Genomic DNA, 6898 nt, shown 5'->3' with positions numbered 1-6898 from the left:
ATTAAATCTAACCCCTGTCTTCATTTTAATATTTTTTTTTTCATTTCTGAAAGCTCTATTTTATTCTTTTTCAAGTCTGCTTGTTTAACTTTATAGCACTTTATATTTTAATCCTTTCTTTAAAGCAAAAACTTTAAAAATGCTAAACAAAGCTATTTTATTGTGTGATAAATCCATATCAAAAGTTTTACTGGTTTCATTGAGTTGTTTGTTTACTCTGATGTGCTCTTTCATGTTGTCCTGTTTCCTTGTGTGTTTGTAATTTTTCAATGAATTCCCATTCTTTGGAATGTCATCTGAAAGTATTCCTTGAGACTTAGTGGATACCATGCTTTGCATTCATTTTTTCACAAGTTCTGGAGGACACGAACAACCTGGAACATCTTTCAACTAAAATTCCACCAAAAGCTTTTTTGAACCACCCAGATGATATGACTTCAATCTGTAAATGCTTGTGTACTGATCTGTTAAGAATTGTTTGCTGATGGTTTCTTTTGCTGTGCAGAAGCTTTTTATTTTGATGTAGTCCCATTTGTTTATTTTCTCCTTAGTTTCCATTGCCCTGGGAGCTATATCAATAAAGATATTGCTATGACAAATGCAACAAGAAAGCCCACTGCATGGAAGAACATATTTGCCAATGTTATCTCCGATAAGGGTTTAATATCCAAAACTTATAGGGAACTCATACAACTTAACAAAAGGAAGATAAACAATCCAATCAAAAAAAAATGAGCGAATGACCTAAGTAGACACTTTTTGAAAGAAGACATACAGAAGGCGAAGAGATATATGAAAACATCCTCAAAGTCACTAATCATCCAAGAGATGCAAATCAAAACAATAATGAGGTACCATCTCACACCTGTCAGAATGGCTATCATCAACAAATCAACAAACGACAAGTGCTGGCAAGGATGCAGAGAAAAAGGAACCCTCTTGCACTGCTGGTGGGAATATAGACTAGTGCAGCCACTGTGGAAAACAGTATGGCATTTCCTCAAAAAATTAAAAACAGAACTTCCATTTGACCCAGTAATCCCACTTCTAGGAATATATCCCAAGAAATCAGAAACACCAATCAGAAAGGATATATGCACCCCTATGTTCATAGCTGCACAATTTATAATAGCTAAGATTTAGAAACAGCCTAAGTGCCCATCAGCAGATGAGTGGATTGAAAAACAGTGGTATATCTACACGATGGAATACTACGCTGCTATAAAAAAGAAGGAATTCTTACCATTTGCAACAGCACGGATGGAACTGGAGAGCATTATGCTAAGCGAAATAAGCAGAGAGAGATAAATATCACATGATCTCATTCATTTGTGGAATATAATGAACAACATAAACTGATGAACAAAAAAAGAACCAGAGTCATAGAAGCATTGAACAGGCTGTCCAACCTATGAAGGAAGGCAGGGGGTGAGGGGGTAAGAGATCAACTAAAGCACTTGTATATATGCATATGAGCATAACCAATGGACACAGATGTGGAGTGGGAAGGGGGGTTGAGGGCATGTGCTGATGGGTGGAGGCAGCTGGAAAGAGGCCAATGAGGGAAAAGGAGACTTATATAATACTTTAAACAATAAAGACTTTAAATTAAAAATGAAGAATTATTGAGAAAGCCTCTTTTCCCATAAAGCTAATGCCAAGTTTTAAGACAGATAATTTTCCCTTCAGTCTCTTTCCAATTAGTCCTTAAACTGAGGATTTAGCCCATTGATATTCTATGTCAGGACAATCAACCATTAGACCCCGTATCTTGAGTAATTTAGCTTCCTGCCACTCTCTGCCCTGGACCCTACTACCCTGTGAAACTGAATTTCAAGTTCACTTTAATTTGGCAAATATCTTAGGCTGGTAGCTCCACTTACCTGTCAGAATTCTCATTTTCATTTGTTTTTGACTTCTGAGGGAGGTTGGATCAAAGTGTATCTTTTCCCACAATGCCAGAAACAGAGCAGTAGTATGTTTCCTTATTACCTCAGTTAGTACAGATGTGCATGCATATGTGTGTAAAATATCTGCCCTCTACTATTCATTAAAAATTCCGGAATTAGCTGAATTACATGTAATGCCTATGATGTCTGAGGTCAACATTAAGTTACTTGGTTTATTTAACTAACATTCCTGATCACCTGCCATTTTCAATTTGTATTGTTTCCATTTTAGTTGCATTTGAATCCACAGGAGCCCCTAAAAAAATCTTCTACATAAGAGTCTGTGACCCTGACAGCAGCATGATGTGGTTTTTCCTTCTCCTGAAGAGGAAATGAAATAACACCCATTTTCTTGTGACCTCTCCCAAAATACAGAGAATATATAATGTCATCAAATTCCCTGTTAAGTCTTTCTTTTTATTTGTTTTCTTAGTTTGCTTGTCTTGGAAATTACATTTGCTTGCAATTTGTGTTTCCATAAAATAATAGAGACAAACAGGGATCTCGGTGTCCTAAATGAGGTAAGAAATTTGTGTGTGGATGTCACTATAAGCCTATAATTTCTGCTCTAGGAAAAGTAATAAAGGGTGTCTGAACATCTGTCATCTTGGACTGGTAGCTCTTCCTGGCAATGGACACAAAGCACAGGGACTTGGAATAAAAAGTAAAAGAAAAAAGAACAGAATAGGAGAGTGAGAGAGTAAACCTATTTAGGTTCTTGTACATGAGTGTTTCCATATACTTACTTTAGTTTTAGAGCAACTAAAAACATCTAAAATCTGTATGACTGAGCAATGTTGAACTAGCCAATTAACTGTGTTCCTTTACAAGAAAAAAAATGTTAAATAAGTGGGTAAGTCTTCCAATATTTTGTGACTCTATTTTTTTTAACAAGAAGTTTATCTAAACAACAAGACACTTGACTTGAAGGGGAAACTATCTAAGATTCATATTTTTAGAGAAATTTATCCCTACTTAAAGACAGATTGCCCTACATGTAACAGCTACGTACAAAAAGTTATAAAATTGTCCTTGATTTTACAATGATAAATGGAAAACATTAAAATTCTCCAATCAAACAAGGTATGCAAGAATTTTATGTTGTTCTATTTTTGTGAAACAGTGAGAGCAAAATAACTTATTGGAATATAAAGATAAGAGCTGAATGAGCATGCCACTAATGGAGAAAGGGGGTGTTTTCACAAAACCAGTATTTTTTCCCATCCATCTCCATTTGATGCCCATCAAAACATACCATTGCTCTGGCTGGTTTGGCTCAGTGGATAGAGCGTCGGTCTGCAGACTGAAGGGTTCAAGGTTCGATTCTGGTCAGGGGCATGTACCTTGGTTGTGGGCACATCCCTTGTAGGAGGTGTGCAGAAGACAGCTGATCGATGTTTCCCTCTCATCAATGTTTCTGGCTCTCTATCCCTATCCCTTCCTCTCTGTAAAAAATCAATAAAATATATTTTTTAAAAAAACATACCATTGGCCATTTAGTTTAAAAAAATGCAAATGCTTGTGCACATACATCAGTTACTTTATGTGCAATAAAAGAATGGGAAAGGGGGAAATGAAAGAATAGAGAACACTATACCATAGCAGTCAGATGTGTTGAAACCAAATTGCAGTTTTCTAACTGAGAATGTCTTCTTGGTCTGGAGGCTGTGCTGGAGTAAAGTGGCAGGTTCCCTTTTTAGTAGACACCCCCTGTCTGCTGCTGGAACACATCAATGGTATCTTCCTCCTCCATTTTCTACTGTGCAGGTGTGTCTGCTTCATTGATTGGCTGCCCGTCAAGTCAGAATCTGATCTGCCTCATTGGCAAACCCTGTCGTTCACAATAGGGTTCAATTAATTTACGAAGTGGTGTGTGCCTCTTAACCTTAAACTGCACCACAGGGCCATCCTGCCCCGCCACATTCAAATTAATATGATGGTTGCTCTGTCTTGACTCCTTCCTTGGGCTTTTCATGGGCCATGGCGCCAGCCGGAGTCTCCTCAGCTGCCGCTTCACGAAAGAGGTACCAGGTCGCACCAAAGGGCACACAAGCAGCACCAGGAGCGGCCTGTTGTGACTCTTAATGTTTTCTCCTAAAGTACTTTTCTTATTTTCCCATGACAAAATGAGAAGGAATCTATAATTGTTATTTAACAGAGCATCTACCAAGTGCAGGGCACGTTGCATGTATTATATGATTTAATTCATCTCCTAGTAACCCTTTATAGTACCCTATTTTGAAAATGAGAACATTGAGGGACAAAAAAAAATCTAAATAATATATCCAAGTTTACTCATAAGTTAAATAGAGATACTGTGATTTAAACTAAACCAGGTAAAGTCTCTGATTTTTCTAGTATAATTTATAACAGAAAAAAAAATCTAGCAAAAGTTTAATTATTTTTATTTAAACCAAAAATTAGAACATCATTCAAGGAATGTTAAGGAAATAGGATTTCTTTCATGATTCAAATTTGAGGAGCAGTTTTACTTTTAGTTTACAGAACAAGGAAGCTTAAGGAGCTTAGTGGATTAGTGAAAGCAGAAATAAAGGAAATTCAGTAAAAAAGAAGAATCTCTTATCCTTTGAGATAGCATGGAGGGACCTGGAGAGTATCATGCTAAGTGAAATAAGTCAGTCAGAGAAAGACAAGTATCACATGATTTCACCCTTATATGGAATCTAAGTAATAAAATAAATTGATGAACGGAGTAGATCCAGAGACATGGAAGCATAGAACAGTGTGTGGAATCTCTGAGGGAAGATGGGGGTCAGGGGTGGGAGGGAGGTAATCACCCAAGAACCTTTTATGCGTATATGCATGGCCCATGACCACAGACAATGAGGCAGTGGGTGCCTGGGGGGAGGGCAGCTGGGGTGGACTAGAGGGGGTCAATGGGAGAAAGGGGGGATGTATGTAATATTTTCAACAATAAATTATTTTAAAAAATAAAGTACATAAAAATAATTTAAAAAATAAATAAAGCTAATGTTTTAGTGGCTATATATGCCTATGTATCTGTATCCAAATTGTGTATATGTAAAAAAATAAATACTACTTATAGAGAACATGTTTTTGATTAAGAAAAGAAAAGTTTAAAAACAAGCTTTGCCATTTAAAAAGTAGGTAAATTATTCATGGATAACATGACATCAAAAAATGTATTGTCACTTCTTTCCTTTTGATAGTTTCCCACTCTCACAGAGTGCCTTCTAACCCAGAGACCATTGTTATACAATAAAATTATTAGTCACTATAGCACATTCACGTATTATTAAAGTAAAAAAATATTGTCAGTTGATATAGCTCTTCTAAGGTCATGATAACAAGAAATATGTGTTTTTATTAAATTTCTCAAAAAAAAAAGATGCAGTAACCACAATGGAAATACATTAAAATGACAGACCAAATGTCCATGCTTGAATCTCTCAATAAAATACCTTCAGTGAAGTGGTAAGCAGATAGCTAAAAACCATATTTAATTTACTTTGCTGATTGGCATTTTATTACCATCCTAACCTAAAGAGCTCTTGTATAAATTTAAATGGAATTAGATACAGCTTGAATAAACCTATAGTGCCACTTAAAGGATCTCTATTCTAATGCAATCAAGAAAGAATGTCTCAAAGAGCCCTCAAAACTCTGAACCGAGTGGCTATTCATGTGTTCTCTGACTCTTGCTTTCATCTCCATCCGACAGAAAGAAATGTTTATGTTTATGTATAAGTAATATTGATCATGCCTTAACCTTCTAGAATAGTATTGAGATAATCATGCTTATGAACCTGTTGACCTTCTCTGGTATTGTATACTTGGAAAGATTATATTTTAAATAGTGAAATATTTTTTATATAAATATCTAGCATCATGCTCTGATGAACTAACATTCTAAAAGTGGTTTATAGACCAACACACATTACCAAATAACAGCAAGCAAACTCCCCATCTCAATATCTTTAAGCTGCCTTAAAGAGTTTGTCTAAAGCAGGCTTTCTCAACCTCAGCACTATGGACATTGTGGACAGGATAAATCTTTGTTGTGGGAGCTGTCCTGTGCATTCTAGTATGTTTAGCAGTAACACTGGTCTCTACCTCCTAGACACCAATAACAATGCCGCTGCACATCAACCTCCCTTACACTGTGCCAACCAATAATGTCTCTAGGCATTGAAATATCCCCTCGGGAGCACAATCACCACTTGTATAAAGAATTACCTCTGGATGAATGCATAATATAAAACTATTTTAGTTGGCCTTGAATTATCAAGTTTTAGATAATATTTCTGTTATTTTATGTTATCTACTAGAGGCCCGGTGCACGAAATTATCCACTCAGCCTGCCCTGTGTCCTCTCGCAGCCCGGAAGCCCTCAGGGGATGTCTGATTGACAGCTTAAGCTGGTAGTTGAACATCCTTAGCCTTGCAGCAGAGGCGGGAGAGGGTCCCACCACCCCTGCTAGCCTCGCCAGCTGTGAGCCCGGCTCAGGGCTTCTGGCTGAGTGGCGCTCCCCCTGTAGGAGTGCACTGACCACCAGGGGGCAGCTCCTGTGTTGAGCATCCGCCCCCTGGTGGTCAGTGCACGTCATAGTGACCAGTCGTTCTGCCGTTTGGTCGATTTGCATATAAGCCTTTTATTATATAGGATTTTAGTCTGCTTAAATGGGTTTAAAGCTTTTGAAAAATTACAGTAAATTACAGGCTGCATTAGATAGAGATAATATCTGTTCTAGAGTTTTGACACATTATAAGCACTCAAACAAGTGTTGAATGAATTGGTGAATGGCTGAGTGAATAAACTCTCACTAAGAGAATGAGATAGCCATCTAGAGTAGTCAGGTAGGATTAGTCATGACCTGGCTAACACTTTAGAACCGAATATTGACAGGCTCACTTAGGAACACGGGCAAGGGCGGGAGGAGAACAGCACAAATTTCAGGTGTGGATAG

At 37.3% G+C, this 6898-nt stretch overlaps 1 pseudogene; it reads right to left on the bottom strand.

The window, feature by feature from the left end:
* Positions 1-3645: 3645 nt before the first annotated feature.
* On the bottom strand, positions 3646-3931 carry LOC118660446 (annotated as a pseudogene).
* Between the last annotated feature and the right edge of the window lie 2967 nt (positions 3932-6898).

This window comes from Myotis myotis, unplaced genomic scaffold (genome assembly GCF_014108235.1).
Source record: "Myotis myotis isolate mMyoMyo1 unplaced genomic scaffold, mMyoMyo1.p scaffold_m19_p_7, whole genome shotgun sequence".
Classification (NCBI taxonomy): Eukaryota; Metazoa; Chordata; class Mammalia; order Chiroptera; family Vespertilionidae; genus Myotis; species Myotis myotis.
This window is presented reverse-complemented; position numbering and strand designations above follow the sequence as displayed.